The sequence below is a fragment of the Colias eurytheme genome, chromosome 12, assembly GCF_061535395.1.
Source record: "Colias eurytheme isolate Ceu_HAF_F1 chromosome 12, ilColEury1 Martin Lab GWU primary, whole genome shotgun sequence".
Lineage (NCBI taxonomy): Eukaryota > Metazoa > Arthropoda > Insecta > Lepidoptera > Pieridae > Colias > Colias eurytheme.
In genome coordinates, this window is record NC_142991.1 from 7,113,180 (window position 1) to 7,131,224 (window position 18,045).

At 33.4% G+C, this 18,045-nt stretch overlaps 1 long non-coding RNA gene and 2 other non-coding genes across 4 annotated transcripts; 2 read left to right on the plus strand and 1 right to left on the minus strand.

Moving 5' to 3' along the window:
• Positions 1–715: 715 nt before the first annotated feature.
• On the plus strand, positions 716–1,982 carry LOC149904135 (uncharacterized). 2 transcript variants are annotated; one of them, XR_016457359.1, is made up of 3 exons: positions 716–1,059; positions 1,168–1,247; positions 1,322–1,982. It is a non-coding gene; the product is annotated as an uncharacterized LOC149904135 (long non-coding RNA). The 2 variants fall into 2 exon arrangements; XR_016457360.1 differs by having other exon boundaries at positions 1,186–1,247.
• A 12,644-nt stretch (positions 1,983–14,626) lies between these two features.
• Positions 14,627–14,699, plus strand: TRNAT-UGU (transfer RNA threonine (anticodon UGU)). Its single transcript has one exon. It is a non-coding gene; the product is annotated as a tRNA-Thr (tRNA).
• A 295-nt stretch (positions 14,700–14,994) lies between these two features.
• Positions 14,995–15,229, minus strand: LOC149904137 (RNase MRP). The gene has a single exon (XR_016457370.1).
• Between the last annotated feature and the right edge of the window lie 2,816 nt (positions 15,230–18,045).

Consider the following 18,045-nt stretch of genomic DNA (forward strand, 5'->3'; position numbering starts at 1 on the left):
TAACAAATGATTGGTTAATCAATTGACGCACAGTTTACATAAGATCCCTATAATTATGTTATGTTAGTAACAAAATGTAGCCAATAAATGTTTGACGTCATTCAGTATTGTAACTTGTACTAGTTGCATTGATGTTATTTACTGCATAAACTATATATCTGATATCACACATTCGTATTGTAGTCATAAAATATATCATAAATTATATTAACGTAAAGGTGAAAAAATTGTTTACCGCTTACTGAAGCTACATCAAACATCTTGAAAGATTCGTCTACTTACTACTACATATTTGCGCTATTATGTTTTTTTTCTTCCTCTTCAGTTATAACTACACTACTCAAAACAAAATAGGGCCCACCTACACTTATCTCAAAGTTTTGCCTACACGTAATTTATAGGGTTGTTATTGGGGTACTTGAGTATTCCCTTACGTTTTTGACATGTTAACGAAACTTTATTGCTGTTTTAACTATTCTTTTTAAGGTGATGAATTAATTTTTCTAACATTTACGGCCCTTTTCAAACCTTCGTAATTTTTATATTATTAAAGTTGTCGTGATGAAAATTCTTGACAAGAAAGTTCAATAGTAACACAATACGTCTACCGTTTTAGAAACATGATTCCATGATATTTTCTCGATAGAAAAAAAATACAAAGTTATCATTGTTATTTTTTTTTAATCTCTGGCATTTTCAAAATAACAAATGTAAAGTTACGACTTTTTGGATATTAACTATAAAATATACAACCTATACGTCTACCGTGTTAGAATTTTGAAATATGCGATGGTTTTGAAATAAACAAGAAATACTTGAAATTAGCGCGCGACCAGCCAATATAGCGAGAGCCGCCCTGTACCTTCCTACCCCGATCGCTGCACGAGTCATTCCCGCTACGGCCGTCACACGGGGAACTTGTGTCGCTCGCGCAATCGTAAAAAAGGGTGACAACACGATAAGACAAAATGAGACAAATGGGGACAATAAAGAAAATAAGAAGAAGAAACATAAAGGTTGGAGGAAAAAGAATGCTTACAATTGGAACAAATTAATGAAGTAAGTTGGTTTTATTTTAAATTTGATGATAATTGTATTATAGACGATGTTTGATATGTATCCCTGTTTTAAGTACATAACGAATGTGTAAGATTTTTTCATTTATAGCATAAATAATCTGTTCAGAAATCCGGAATCCAGAAGGAAAATAAACCCACTGATTGTTCACAATGTGAATCCACTCCTTCGTAAGTACCTTTATTCAGTCAAAAATGTATGTTATCAAAGCTCTACTGGTTTTATCGCATGATTCCATTTTTAGCAAAAAGCAACAAAGTGCAAAGAAATAAAAAATCATGGTGAACTTAGTGGAAGTATGGCGGACATAATATGGAACAGGAGCTCATTGGAGTAGTATTATATTTAAAAAAAATACGAAATAATTTCAAGAATTACATTTCTTAGAAGGTGGTAGATAAGTATGTTGTATAAAGAATTTGATGTTGATGTTTATTTCATTTATACTTACTACACCTGTGCGGGAAATTGCTTAGTAATAAAACAGGTTTATATTCATATTTACATAGTAATGTGAGTTTTCATTTCGAAAAATTTTGTGTAAGTATATTAAATTGAGTTCCTGGGTGATCTGGAAACACAATTGGGCCCGGAAGATGGCGCTGCAGTCACTCCTCCTAATGACATGAACCGATTTGGATGAATATTTGTGTGCACATTTCATTTTTGTGGGATGATTGGTTGATTCGCTTTCACATTAGCTAATATTATGTATTTTTGTCGTTAGAAAGTAAACTTAATTTAATGTTTATAATACATTATTATTGGTATAAATAAGCCAGTGTTCGTCTCACATTGCTGTACCTGCCTACCTACCCTACCAGGGCCTAACTTTGTTCTGGCTATTTTATTTTGATTATTTGTAATGAATAATTACAATTATAATGGAGTGCAAAAAATAAATACATGCGTCAATATATTTTGTGTTTTTTTAAACAATTTTTTTATTTAAAAAAATATCATTCCGACCGCGGCTTTGCCCGCGTGGAATTAGATTATATCGTGAATCCTGTCTTATCCGACAGAAGTGTTCAGTTCGGATAAAAAGTATCCTATGTGTAAATCCAGGCAATTAGCTATATTTTATCAAAATTGGTAATGTAGTCTTGACGTGATTAAGTAACAACTAACAAAAAAATATACAAATTAACATCCAAAGTTTCGCATCAGTTTTACTGTATTAGTGATATCTTCCACTCTTGATTTTGACTGAGAAGAATTAGGGTTTATAACTTCTTTCAGAAATGTTACCTTTCATTTCTGGGCATGACGTAATATCTACGTCAGCATCAAATTCTATCTAAATCCATTCAGTAGTCCGCGTTATTGAGTACCATTTCATTTTTTCCGAGTAACAATATTTTTTGTTATTTTAAAGATTATTTATAACCTGTATTATTTTGTAATAAAGTAAACATTACGAAATATTATTATTAATAATGTCTAAGTAGTTGTTAAAAAGAAGATTATTTGTTTATAAGCAAGAAAATAAAACCAATAAATCAACAATTAAATATATGTATAAGAATATTATAACTGTATGACGACTCCATACATGTTTGTCCCGAGTCGGCCAGCGGCAGCGCGGCGAGTTTGCAAGAATGACTTCGCGCACACCCGCGTTCGCGATAGCGAGCTATTTGACTCCGCCCGCCAAGCAGTAGATTTTTTTTTGTGTATCGTCTTAATCTTTTTCTCAAGTGGGTAACCAGAAAAAGTAAAATGTTTCAAAATCACGTTATTTCCAAATTCTCAATCACTTGTTTCAAAGTCTCATTCTGAATGTTACTGTAGCACATCGTTATTTTTTAAAGTTTAATTTGGTTTCGGTATTATTCGTGATTATTATGCCTGGATCTCGCGTTCATATGGATATGGAAACGGCAGCAAGAGCAGTTGCTTTGCTTCAAGAAGGAAATTCTCAGAGGTCGGTGGCAATACGTCTTGGTGTGTCACGTCGAGCTATCCGAAATGCTTGGGATCGTTATCAAGAGACAGGTAGTGTTGCTAGAAGACGTGGAACAGGAAGTACTCGGGCTACAACAGCCCAAGAAGACCGGTACATCAGACTAACAGCGCGTCGGCAGCGGACGGTAACCGCCCGTGCCTTACAAAATCAACTGCGGCAATCTACTGGCACGCGAGTGAGTGATCAAACCATTCGGAATCGACTTCATGAAGGTGGCCAAAGGTCCAGAACTCGCGCTATACGACTGAAATTGACAAGTGCTCATCGTGCAGCACGATTAAGGTTTGCTCGTGATCACTCAGACTGGTCTATGGATAACTGGGGGACAGTATTGTTTACGGACGAAACTATAGTGAAGTTTTTAAGTGACGATCGTCGAGTGCGTGTATGGAGAAGGGAAGGTGAACGTTTTTCTGAACCTTGTGTCCACGGAACAGACCGATTTGGAGGTCCAAGCGTCATGGTGTGGGGCGGCATAAGCCTACATGGCAAAACGGAGCTCGTAGTTCTTGATGGAGGTACCGTGACTGCTACTACCTATGTCGAACGGGTCATCCGGCCTCACGTGATCCCATTTTCACAAAGAATTGGCGAAGAATTCATCTTAATGCAAGATAATGCCCGCCCACATACAGCCCGTATCACTCAAAGAGTACTCTCTGATGCCAATATAAGTGTTCTGCCGTGGCCAGCCATGAGCCCTGACCTCAATCCAATAGAGCATGTGTGGGATCAATTAAAAAGGAGCGTCAAAGTAAACGTAAACAGCCAACAAGATCTCATAAATGCTCTTAAAGTCTGTTGGGAGCAAATACCTGAAGAAAATGTAACCCATTTGATTGAAAGTGTCCCAGATAGGCTCAGAGAGTGCATACGGAGCATAGGGGGTCCCACACGGTACTAATTACAAAATAAACCAGATTTTTTTTGTTAATAAAGGTTTTATTGAAACTTTTGTCATATGTGTCTTATTTGTGCAATTTTTCTCTAATACTGTTAATTTTGCATAATTTTCATAAAATCGCTAATTTTTGCTTAAGTTTACGTTAAAACAATTGTCCTACACCTTGTACGTTTATACCCATTCATAAAATAAGAAAAAAGTGAAGAGTTTTTACAACACAGCAAAAAATCAGGGTGGGCCCTATTTTGTTTTGAGTAGTGTATTTGAATTTTGAGTATTATCTGTTGTTAATTTTGCATTCAATTATTTTATTTTAAGAACAATATATGATGAAGTAGCTTTTGTCTTCAGCTGCATTAGAATTTAGATGTCGATTAAATTTTTATCACCTTTCCGGTTACGGTTGCAGCAATAAAACTAAATTGGGAATATTTTCAATTCATTTAGCAAAAAATAATTTCAATACACTACATTCGATAGGGTTTATACATAATTTTACTGATATATAACAATCTACTTTACAGGCTTATTACATCTGACTCATGTCCCGCGCATTGCGTAAGGGATCATAAATAAAAAATCATAGTCTTAACAAGAAGAAGCCAGTATTACGATGCTTTATAAAAACGCCATGGGATCTAGATACGCTACTAATTGCGCAACAAACAAGGTACTGTATTACATCAACAATATCTATTAATAAATCACTTATAGGTAGTTATAATGCAGGTAATGTATTTGACATGCGTTGGCGCCGTCACCTGTACGGCTTCACACGGTGACTCAGTGCTTATCTCAGGCTTAGACTTCCTTTCGTTTCTGCTTATGGAAATGTTCCGCGTACAGACTTATATATACTTGAGATATTAAATCTGATGGCTGCTTTAATCTTAAATGTAGCGTGGCCCTGAAAATGAGACTCCACAGCAAAAGCTAAAGAAATGCTGCAAAATGTTGCATGCAAAGCAGTCGCAGCGGTGATTTTCAGTAGCCCCCATTTCAGGTGGCAGTTGGAGACCAATTTTTTAATTTAAAATACAAAATTTTAGCTCAATACAAAGCTTTCATTCATTTTCTTTAAAGATTAGCTCGGCAGTTTTGTACTTTTTGAAAATGTAGCGATATTTTTCAAAATATTCGATAATCATTCGGATAGCACAACGATAAGTAGGTATTTAAATCATGTGATTACTTAATTTAAATGTTATAAAAATTATTTATATAATTTGCTACAATTCTGTTTTCAAAATATACAAAAATGAAAAATGCAAGGAAACAATCACAGTTAGTGAGGAACTACTTCTAGTTCTTCAAGTTTAGTTTACTTTATGTCCCTATGAAAATGTAAACAAACAAACAGGATCAAACTACAATAAGGATGCGAATAAAATAAAAAGAGATCATCTTATAATATTGTGAAGTTGTAGAATATTTTATATCGTGGATATCCAAGAACGAGATTGTAAAAAAAAGACAATTGACATTATAATTGTTATGTACACCTGCTAGTGATTCCCACGATTTCTTCTGTTTATAACGAGTTCAATGATAATTATGGGAATTTTACTTTCTTCAAGTGGATCGTAAGAAAATGTATGAATAAACATACTCGTGAATTGTTGATATATTTTTCAATTGAGTAATTTTATTTATTAAAAACATTTCATTCTTCAGCTATTTGATTAAAACTGTAGATATATTTCTGCATAATATATTAAACTAGCAACTCTACAACAGGATCGCATAACCTCTGATAAGTTTTATTTTCAATAAGATGAAAACTTATCAGAGTCATCATTATCCATGGACCATGGTACTTTAAAGAATCCACGGTTTCCATGTCCTAACTTGTTTACAGCATCAATATGAAGTGTTATTATACAGTACAAAAAGGCATAGAAGAGACCAGTAGCTATAATGAGCCATAATATAAATTAGTAGTAGGTTCAGAAGCTCGCAGAGATTTCCTCAGCGGCTACACCTGTTCAATGTTCCCACACGTTTGTTACACAATAAATGCGTTTTTTATTCATTCGCAATATTTTTTAGAACCTCCGCACAGGATGTTTCTTATAGACGTGTTCTTAACGAGTTTTAAATTAATATCTGTACGTTTTATATGACCTTTGGAAACATTTATGGCCGATGTTACTTACCATTATATAGATTTTCGCAGAATAAGAGGTTTTTAAAATGTTAATTTTTCAGTATGGTTTTAATCAACGTAACTAGTTTTATGATAATTTCATAAGACTAATTATATCAATTAAAAATCTAAACAACATAAAATTTGTTTATAGAGCAATTTAAAACAAATGTCAACAGCTTGAATATGCTTATAATGTTTTTATCTGATATTGATAATTTCCACTATATTAATAGACCATGGATTTAACATACAAAACAAGTTAAAAAATTTTCATCTTTGTGTAAAAATGTTAGGGTATCAGTATATATGTAATCAACTACCGGTGTCTTTAAATTTTAAATTAACACACAATAAAAATTTAAAATGTAGGTAACCAACCATAGGAGCCGTAACATAAAAGTTGTCTTACTATATTACTTAATTCTTCAAATTCTTGTTGCCACAGCTCAAAAAAAAAAACATATGCCACTTTCGCGAGGCATTATCTGAGACTCGCATATATATGTGCATAATTTTCGTAAATTCATTACAGAGATTTAGAGCAAGTAGCGGTGACAGCATTACACCTGTCTGCGGTTCCCACGGACGTAGTTGCGGCATAAGTCGTCATTACTCAGGGTTGCCAGCATCTAAATTGAATTTTTGCTTAATACTAGATATGTATTTATAATACGTATAATCTACATGGTTTAGGCTTGATCATTGGTTTTGGCATTTGAGCGTAACGTAGGTAAACCTTTGCTCAAAGAAGGAGAGGGCTTTGCGGTTTTCTTGCACCGAAAATCCCAGGCTCTATATTCACTGTCCTTTTGGACATGTACACAAAAGGATAGCTATTATTTTTTGGGTACTTACAGTGAATATAGAGCCTGGGATTAACCTTGTGTGGAAAGTTTGTAAGTAATTAAAACCTAGATCAGCCGGCAGGACAAGATAAAACTCTCTCTGTTAATGTTCGTTTCAAAGTAGTTCCTACTTAAAGTCCGTGAAAAAATTAATGAAAAGATGGGTAATGCAACTGCCCTTCTTCTTACTTCATTAGAAGGCTCTCGGCAACGGGTAAGATTCTATGTCAAGAAATAAAATAAATAAAGAGTGATATTCTATCAGTTACAGTAGACTAAGTACAATTATGCGTCTTAAATGTATTAACTAAAATGTGTATATTCAACATAATATTTTCTGTGTTTTTCATTTTTCAGAAATCAAACTTATTTGTAGCATCCCTGCAAAGGACACGGAGTAACCTCGAATATTTAATCACACTCCTGTCCAATCTCCTCGTTTACTTGTTTTTCGAGTCCAGTTTTTGCTACCATATCGATAAAAAGTTAATTATAATACTTCTCGATTACATTTTGATATCGTATGTAAGTGTGCACTTTTCAGCTAAAGCTCCGCTGACTTTTTTAGATCTAATTTTCAATTAATGTTTCATGTCGGTTTATGAACAAAATATGTATTGGAAGTTGAATGCAATTAGTGATTTTACAAAAAGTTGCAAGCAGTGTCGTTAACATTTTTTGCATTTTCAGACGATTATTTAATTAAAAAGTTTTGAATATTTTTTGCGCGTTGGATAAGCACAGATTTACAGGCAACCAAAAATCAGAAGATAAATATTTGATAGACAATTAATTGAAAATGTGTGTTATGCGATAACAAAGTTTGATAAAGACAACTTTAAAATCTGTATAGATAGGAGGAACGCAAAAACGGAATGAGTTCACTCCCAATTATTAAGCATGTTCTGTGATACATTCCGATATTACCGCGAAATTGGTTCGCATATATACATATTTATTTCAATTAACTGAGAACCGTTAACATGTACCGTAAAGTGACTGGTTTCTGCACTGACATTCAGGTTTGCAGAATGATCCAAGGGTGCGTCGAAGATAAATTGTAAAAAGTATTTTAATTTCCTCCTATTACCTCCCATGTGGTCGTTATACGTGTGACGTGCTTATTATCAGCAAAACATCGATTTGGAAAGTTGTGATTTTGTAATATTACAATTTTTTATGTAAATGTATCCAATTATTTTTGGTAATTACTACGCTTTGGCATAAAAGGCCACACTGAGAGTGATTATTAAAACGTTCTGAAAACATTGTTGCTTGCAAATTGAAATGAATTTGTCGAAGAGAATTATTCTTTGTTATGATTTTTTGATGCTGTAAATGAACTGGTTAATGACCCTTAATCACAATAATAACTTGTTATTGCGTATGTGGCAAAAGTCCAAAGGTATCATTAAGGCTTTACACAATGAGCATTAATGTTACCAAAATGAACATAATATGTTTCATGGACACCTTAAATTATTAGGGACTCTTTCTAACATACATATAATGTATATTATTCATTGTTTGTTTGCGGTATCTCCTCTTTTAAAAGGTGCAGCCAGATTCAGATCAGCAATCCATCCGTGACAATACAAGTCGATACATGTCCGCGTTTCCTTTCGTCTTGCATCGGACCTTGAGTACCAACTTGTCTGAACTTGAAACCGCAATTGGATAACCACTTAACTTTATCCTTTTGTCAGGCTGCTGCAGGTGTGCTGACGTCGGCGGCCCTGAGGCTGAAGCGTTCACGGATACGGCGCGCGATGGACGAGCGAAAGCGATTAGCGAATTGCATATATTTTTTACTAGCTTTATCTAATAAATGATACTAAACCTACTTCTTAAATCAATTTATCTATTAAAATAACCGCATCAAAATCCGTTGCGTATTTTTAAAGATTTAATCATACACAGGGACAGAGAAAGTGACTTTGTTTTATACTAAGTAGTTACTAGTGATGATAATAGTAGACCAGTAACTAGTTTTTTAGGAGTATAAATTCCATCAGAAATTAACTCAAATATAGGTTACACTGTTGATTGAAACTTTTCAAGATTACTGCTTACTCTAACAATAATATAAGAAACATATTATCCTCCTATCCTGAAATTTGTGTCCTTTAAAAATGTATTGTTTATCTACATTATCAAAAAAAGGCATTTCTGGCAGCCCAATATAACAGCTACATAACTAAGGTAAATGTAAATAAGATACTTTACATTTAAAGTAGGTATGGTATACCTTATTCCTTCCCCTCTCTAACATCAATCTCTATGACTGTGCCAAAAATCGCTGTCGCTCCCGCTTGCATTTACTGAAGAACATAGCCTGAGAACATATACCGCGAACACTCTCACGCCTCCGACGACAATCGCAAACCTGTTTCTGCATTAAAACCGTGTAAGTGCCGTAAATGTTGGATGCCTTATGATGCTTGGAATACGCCTAGACCACAACAGACCAACATGGTTATTGATATGGCAGATCGATATGAATGGGACAGAAAACTGAAAAGAGCATGGAGTTCTGAACGAGATGGATTCGTTGCCTTTATCCTTAGATCATTAATGATCTAAGCCTTTATCCCAAATTCTCTTGACGGTAAAATTGCGGGACAAGTGAGGTGAATACATCCATACTAATATTATAAATGCGAAAGTAACTCTGTCTGTCTGTCTGTTACTCAATCACGCCTAAACTACTGAACCAATTTGCATGAAATTTGGTATGGAGATATTTTGATACCCGAGAAAGGACATAGGCTACCTTTTATTGCGAAATATGTACCACGGGCGAAGCCGGGGCGGACCTCTAGTAATAAATAAAAATGATTTTTTGCATCAAATTGTAACAAATTTACTAACTACCTGTTACAATTTGTACTTTGTATTCTTCTTACCTTGTTTATTTTACAAACACAATGCAATTAAAGAAGTATGCATAATCTTTCGAATTTAAAGAAGTATGCATAATCTTTCAAGTTTTGAAATTAACCAATTCCACATTCACGTAGATACTTCATCAAACCACACATGAATAAATAAAATTAATGCGAGTTCAATTATTCATTTTCCAAATAAAAACGCAGGTGTATGATAATTTAATGTATTTCACACGCTTTTAAATCAGTATTGAATCAAAGTTACTTTATTGGGAATTAGCATGAAATACGTCATTGTTGTTTGGTCGCCGTGTGAATGGTTTACAGGAAGTGGGAGCGTTGATGCGTGTAATCTATTCCAATTTTAACGCTGAGGTGCGCACTATATTTCCCGGACATCATTTGTGTGACCTTATCAAAATGTGTATTAGCAATTAGCATAACAATGAATCGTGGTTTGCTTGTTACACTGACTTTATAAAATATCAAACTATTACATAGGTACTATAATAATCGAACAGAAAATTAACAAGGAAGTGGCACGAAGAAAGCTGGTCTTCTGGACATATTAAATGCAATGATGATAATATTATTTGAAATAAAATAATTTATAAATATCACAACATACCCAAATAGTCAGTGTTATCATTACACAAAATGTAATTATAATTTATATAGTCCGGGAATCGGGATACATCGCCCATTTTTGCAAGTGATTACTATCAAGCTAATTTTTCGTGAGTAGCTTTATTCTGATGAGATGCCCAATAATTTCATGTACGAAACTCTCGATTGTGGTAGCTTACAGAGGTAACAAGAATAAAAATTTTTGATTTGACGGTTCTCAAATATTTATTACGCAATTTGTAGGACAATATGTCTGTTGAATTATATAAGTATTAAATAAGTGAAAATAAAAAAATCAGCTGGTTAGTAATCATTTATGATGACTTCGTCATCGATACACATTGGAAAGGGGGACTCTTTGATCAAACCATAGATTTTGTAGGACAAATATTTTTTCGAATAATTTAGATAATTATCTTGAGATTGAACAAAAAAAAAAAACATTCAGTTAGTAATTAATATTTGAGAACCATCAAATCAAAATATTTTATCCTTGTTTCCTGTGGTAGCTACCACAATCGAGAGTTTTGTACATGAAATTATTGGGCATCTCATCAAAATAAAGCTACTCACGAAAAATTAGCTTGATAGTAATCACTTGCAAAAATGGGCGATGTATCCCTGACTAATAATACAGTGTAAGTAAACTAATCAAGTAGGTATTAAGTAGGCACTGACGTTCATAAATAACGTCAAGTGATCCATTTGTCAAGATTCATTTATTCCAGGCAATGAAAAATTGCTTTCCACCGCAGTATATCCAGTACTGTATTCATGAGCTCAGCGCAAAACGCCAGCAAAACTCGTCCCGATATCCATCTGGCTGACTATTATCTATGACCGTTTCAATAACAGCATTACAGGGGATCAGGTGACATGGTGGCGGCGTATCGGCTTTAAAGAGGCCGCGTTTATCGGAAGGTAAGTCGATACAGCGTCAGACGGGCACCGGGTGATCACGTCGGTCCGTGTGCCGCGCTCTGCTGGACAGATGGACGGACCGCCGGACCTTCGGCCGTCCACATGACAGCGCCTGATGCGAATGTTGGCGCCCATCTCGGATTTACGAAACTGTTCGTGCGGAAGCGACGTTTTCAAATTTTAAATCTTTATTTTGCACTGCTTGAACAGTTGGGCTTGACCCACACGACGATATAGTTTTGGCAACTGTTGTCTGCTTGCGAATTGTAACGAATTTCAGTAAAGTTCTTAAAATTTGACTGTCGTACTTCTAAAAGGTCTTCGAAAAGTACAGAAAAAATAATAAGAATAAATCAGACTCTTTAGTCTGTATTAGTATTTGTATCTACAATAATTTATAATTCCGAAAAAACGCCAGAAACTTATTTAATCTCTGGCAATTTATTTATAACTTCTAACACGAAAGTGGAAACGAAGTAAGTTAATCTTACAGCCTAGGAGACAAAAACTAAGCTATTTCACGTTATCTGATGCTATTATGTTTTGAAAGGAATTATACCTACTCTATATAATGCAATCAACCATAAAATTTTAATAAGTAGATATAAAATTATGCACTATAATTATTATGAGTAGATGTAATTAATCTTCTACAACTACATTATTAGGTACAAACAGAGGTTTCGTAAGAATTGAATAAATTACTTGAATTCAGTCAATAAAATTTAAAATATAGCATTAATTTAAAGCGATTTAATTATCGTTTAAACCTTTACGTAAGACCAGTGGAATCAATCAAACGCGAGCACATCATCATGGGATTAGAATTTAGATGAATATATTATTATTTATTACCACTAACATTTCACAGGCGAAGAATAAATTACAATTAGCCAGCGAGTAGTCGCTACAAATTGTTTCCTTATTAACTTCAGCCCTTCTTCCTGTCGTAAACCAGTCACTAATTATTACAAAGACATAAAAACTATAAAAACGCATAGTTAAAAAAACTTCAATTTGAATAGAATTAGGTCAACATGACTATCGATCCAAAGCGCTATTTAAATAGTAAATACGTATTAATATTATATAAGTCATCAATAGGTTTGTAAATGATATATAAATAAAACACATAAATTAAATATCTATCTGCTGGCACCACGTAGAGCTGTCAATCTGTTGAACATTAAATGCTAATTAACTTTTGGCACCTATTCTATATTATAGCATTCATTGATTGAATTGTAGTGGGAAATGACTATCTTATACTTATACGTTCAATGTAGATATTATGTAGTAAGTAATTATTTTTAGGTCCAAATACATATCTTGTACATGTATAAAAAGTGTGCATTTTTATTTCGCCCAGAGACAAGATATCAAGGCTACGACGTCGATACAGAATTAAACGTGTCTCGATCATAATCGGAACCTTAATTGTAACTTACCACTGCGCCAATATTTAATGCTAATTATACTGTATTGGTAAAATGGAGAAAAACGAACACAAGACAAACAAGATACAGTTACCTGTAAAGACGAGACGTGACCGACTAGACAGCGGCACGCGGTGCCAATTACATTGACGTATGGCCTTAAAACCCGCACAAAAACGAAGAAAAGAACATTACCGTACAAGTATGGTACAGTAAATTATCGGTTTGCGGTAACTTGACCACAGGGTAGCCTAAAATGGCAATGATGATCAATTTTAAGTTCGACAGATTTGTGCTCGCCGGCACTATCTGCCGTGCAGCGCATTTCTTTTATAAAATAATTGTTCTCCAAACTTTATAGCATATAGTTATGTTGGAATAAATGCTTTCTGATTTTAATTTGAACCAATTAAAATTAAACAACAACAATGTATTTAATGTTTTAACAAACATCTTTATAATCATTAATGAACAATTAATGTGATAATTTACACCCCGGAAACAAACGCTGCGTTTTTAATTGCACCATAAAAGGTTTACAAAGTTGCCAGTAATTAAAACATCGAAAATGCTTAGTGCCACATTTTTAATGTCAATAATCTGCCGTTTATTGCTTAATATTCTGTTTATGGGTCATTAAAAGCGATATCAATTTCACAAAAACACTTACTTTAATGGTTTCGTAACAATGCAATGATCATTAAATCAGCATTTATTTCATTTTCTTTCCATTGCATCGTTCAGAAATTAACGCAAAGAATAGGTCTTAAAATAAGTTTAAATATTTAGCATTATTTCCGGAAAGGCACGAAGTCTGGAAATCTTCAAGGCAAATCGGTGACAGCCGCAAATGGTAGGGCACAGCCGTTTCATGCATCGTTCCAACTTCCATGCCCTAAAAGGGATCTTGTTATTGCTACTGATATAGTAATGTCCGGTAAACAGTTGTAAGACTTGGTTTATGGCTGAAATGCTGAGTTAATTTAGAATTGATAAAGACCGCTTATGAGATTGATTTAAAACGCAGAATAATGTCAAACTGCAGTGTATTATGCAGGGATTTCTTTATGTATGAGTGAGAAATCAAGAGATAAATATAGAGTAGGTACATAATAGAAGTGCCAATTCTTTTTGTTGAAGTTTTTCAATATGTACTTTTATTTAGTAGGAGTATATTGTTTTAGTTGCAGTTGCAGTTCTTGTCTAATAACAAACCAATGACGAACAATTTTATCTGGTTAATGAAATAGGTAATGTTCATGTAGATAATATTTATAGTTACACTAGCGGTCCGCCCCGGCTTCGCCCGTGGTACATATTTACGTTTTCTCTACATAAGAACCATCCTCGTACTTCAAGGAATATAATAAACTCAAACTCAAACTCAAACATTTATTTATTCAATTAGACTTCTTATAGAAGCACTTTTGAAACGTCATTACATATTTTAAAATTTACCACCGATTCGGAAAGCAGTATCTACGGAGAAGAACCGGCAAGAAACTCCATAGTTGCTCTTTTAAATCATGTCAGTTTTACAATTTTACAAAATACATATGTAACATCATAATATATTATAATAACATGCCAAAGAACTGTCCTGTGGTTTTTTCGCGACAACCCTCCATGGGTTTATATCGTCCATATATTCCTGAATACTGTAGTACGAGTAAAAAAGAATTATCGAAATCGGTTCAGCCGTTCTCGAGTTATGCGCTTACCAACACATTTTGCGATTCATTTTTATATAGTTACATATCTTTTTTCAAATAGGTATAAGGTTGTCTAAGAAATCGCACTACGTCGTGTAGCCTCCATAGCTCAGGGGTTAGAGCACTGGTCTTGTAAACCAGGGGTCGAGAGTTCAAATCTCTCTGGAGGCATTAAGTCCTTTAGTTTTTGTAATTTAATATGTATTTTATACCAAAAAGCTTACAAGTAATTCCAATCGACTATATAAATTGTAAAATATATCATTTTACTTAATAATATTATTATTCCGCCTTTTTTGCTTAATATAAGTATATATATGAATATCTTCATTTGTTTTGTTTGACTGTTTTAACGAAAATGTAGAGCAATAATCATTTCTAACAAATATAAAGCCAATCAATTAATCTAACGTGAAATTTAATTACCGTCTATATCATCCATGTATAAAATACATCAAAAGAAAGGAGATCATAGCCGAGTAAGCCCCATTTGGTTAGACAACACCGTCTTTCAACATCAACTGTGCTCTGAGCAACGCTATGAAGTGATATTTCGCTCGGGTTTTCCCCCCCTACGATACCACCTCGGCCTTCACTGTCATAGTGCGACGCTTTCCGCCCTGTCTCCGGGGACTTTCCACGGGATAAAGGAACCATAAAGGCTCTGCATGTAATCCCGATAGCTGAACTGGTTTGAACTCCCATCAGTTAACAGCTTACAAGGTATATATTCTTACGTTGTAAAAAATATCAACATCGCGATTCAGATTTTAGATAAGTTTTTTGATTATTTTGTATATTCTGGAACACTATTACATAATTATATTAAATGTATAAAACTTTTATATAATAACATTTTAGAATATAATCATTCTTAATAAATCAGTATACCGCTTATTAATAAATCGATATGTAATTACACACACATGAATAGTGTGTTTAGCGCCATCTATATTTTTTTTATGAAATCTTCTTATATATAAAAATGAATCGCAAAATGTGTTGGTAAGCGCATAACTCGAGAACGGCTGAACCGATTTCGATAATTCTTTTTTTATTATATTCCTTGAAGTACGAGGATGGTTTTTATGTAGAGAAAACGTAAATATGTACCACGGGCGAAGCCGGGGCGGACCGCTAGTTATAAATACAATTTAATCGATTTCAATGTGCTTGTGATTTTTTTGGTATGTGTTTGGAAATAATTTGTTTTAAAACATAATATTTATGAAAGATCGAATTGATTAGGTTTGTGTACATAAAATTTAGTCGTTAATTGAAATATAATTATAGATTTACGGCTACAAATCACACCTCACACGAAATTTTTAATCGTATAATTTATTTCCACACATAAAACATCTTTTTCCACTGTATATCTATCTGGTTTACGTGGTGCATAAAAAGTGATCATGACGGTCGTAATTCCGTATGTAGGTTGGTTTAGGTATCTTTGTACCCATCAATTGACCGTAAAACCCAACTTTGCTGTTAAAGGTTCAGAGTTTTGAATTGTTTGTTTGTTATGTCCGTGATTCGTAATGAGAATATACTGATGACACAGAACATTAATCCTTATCGTAAAGCAATAAGGTTAAGTTTTAAGTGGGTGTAGTGAGATGCGCAGACGCAGGTGTGCGGCCGCCTGGTCGTCGCCGTGGCTACTACTCTCGGATATGGTATTTCATTTATTAATTTGCTTAAGCTGACCAAGATGCCAATACACATAATTTTGATAAATACAAAGAAAATGATAATGATCAATATCAGAGAATTTATTACAGCATTTTGCCAATTTTATCTTGAATCATAAAATGAATCATAAAATCAAAATTAAATAATTAAATTCCCACAAATTAAATCGTATAATATGTCAATTTAATTTAATCACAAATGTGTGATTGTTGTTTTAAATGTCGTATAAAACAATACGATAAATTTACGTTTCTTAAATTTTGCTATGAACTTTTCATCAGGCAATTACTTATTGAGAATATGAATTTCACGTTTAATTTATGAATAAGAATAAACAAATAATTACATATATCATTTGATCTGAGAGTAACTATTTGTTTAGTTTCTAATCAAATATTAATTTCAGTTTATTTTTGTTTGAGTCTTATTCTTTGGTTAGTTGAAGTTGTATACGTAGTAGGTATATTATTAATTATTATTAGTCTGTGGTTGAAGATAACAATTTCTAAGATAAAAGTAAAATTTTTCGAAGAATCTTTCTAATAAAGGAATAAAAAAAATATTCCCACTTATTGAAATTAATTTTAATTCTATCCTGCTATTTGAAAGAGGTTGAAAATCAAAGGCAATATTAGATAATATATTTTATGTAAGAATTATTGAACTTTTACACCATATCATTAGCTACTATTAACTAAGTATTCTGTGACCATATGGTATAACGATCACATAAAAATGTACATAATATTATTAAGAGACTATTAGCTTATCTAAAATCCAGTCAAAATATCAGTTCCTCCAAATACAGAGTCAGACGGCATTCCTCAAGCAGTTTGCAATCACGGAACACATGCCTTGTGTCTTTAATACCAAATTCCACTGTTTTTGCACAAAACTAGTCAACATGGGAAAACCCAAATTTGGTAGCGCTCAGATTTATCTCACTAATAAAAATTAGGCATTAAAATATTGTTAATTGTGAAATAAAGTTTATTAATAAATGCGCGTAATATCTAGAACTACTACAAAGTTATTTTGTTTAAAGGCGAAGAAATGTTGAGCATTTAGTGATTTAGAGATATTTTCTTTATGATAAGGACAAAATAACGTAAGCCATAGGTAGCCTACCAGAACTCATGAATGATTAAAAATATAAACATAGATTCACATTGCTACCAAATCACGATGGTATTTTTAGTTCAGGTCATCAATTTATCACTAAAATGTACAAAACACTACCACAGATTACAAATATGTATTACTAAAAATAAATAGTTACTACGTATTACTACTAGGACTAATCTTAATATATACCTATATAAATCTCGTGTCACAATGTTTGTCCTCAATGGACTCCTAAACCACTTAACCGATTATAATAAAATTCGCACACCATGTGCAGTTCGATCCAACTTGAGAGATAGGATAGTTTAAACATGTAGGTACCACGGGCGAAGCCGAGGCGGACCGCTAGTTTAAATAGAAATCTTTCTTCCAACTCGCGGCTATTACCACAAAAAGTAATTATCTGTCAGTAATGGCTGTGGTAATCGTATTACATTATCTGTGGTACTCATCCCATGGTGTGATTGTAATTAAGAAGATGGTATTTATCTTCACCTTTTGACACCAGTGTTTCGGCTAATGATCATGGAAATAAAACTGGTTCTCTTAGAGACATGTTCATATACCTATTATAATATAATCTAAGTACATCGGGTCAATTTACTAACTTGGTGTCTTTTGGAACTTTCCTTATTCGGTTCTACCATCAACCGCTATTAATTATTTGGACAGTGATTAGAAATTATTATGGACAACG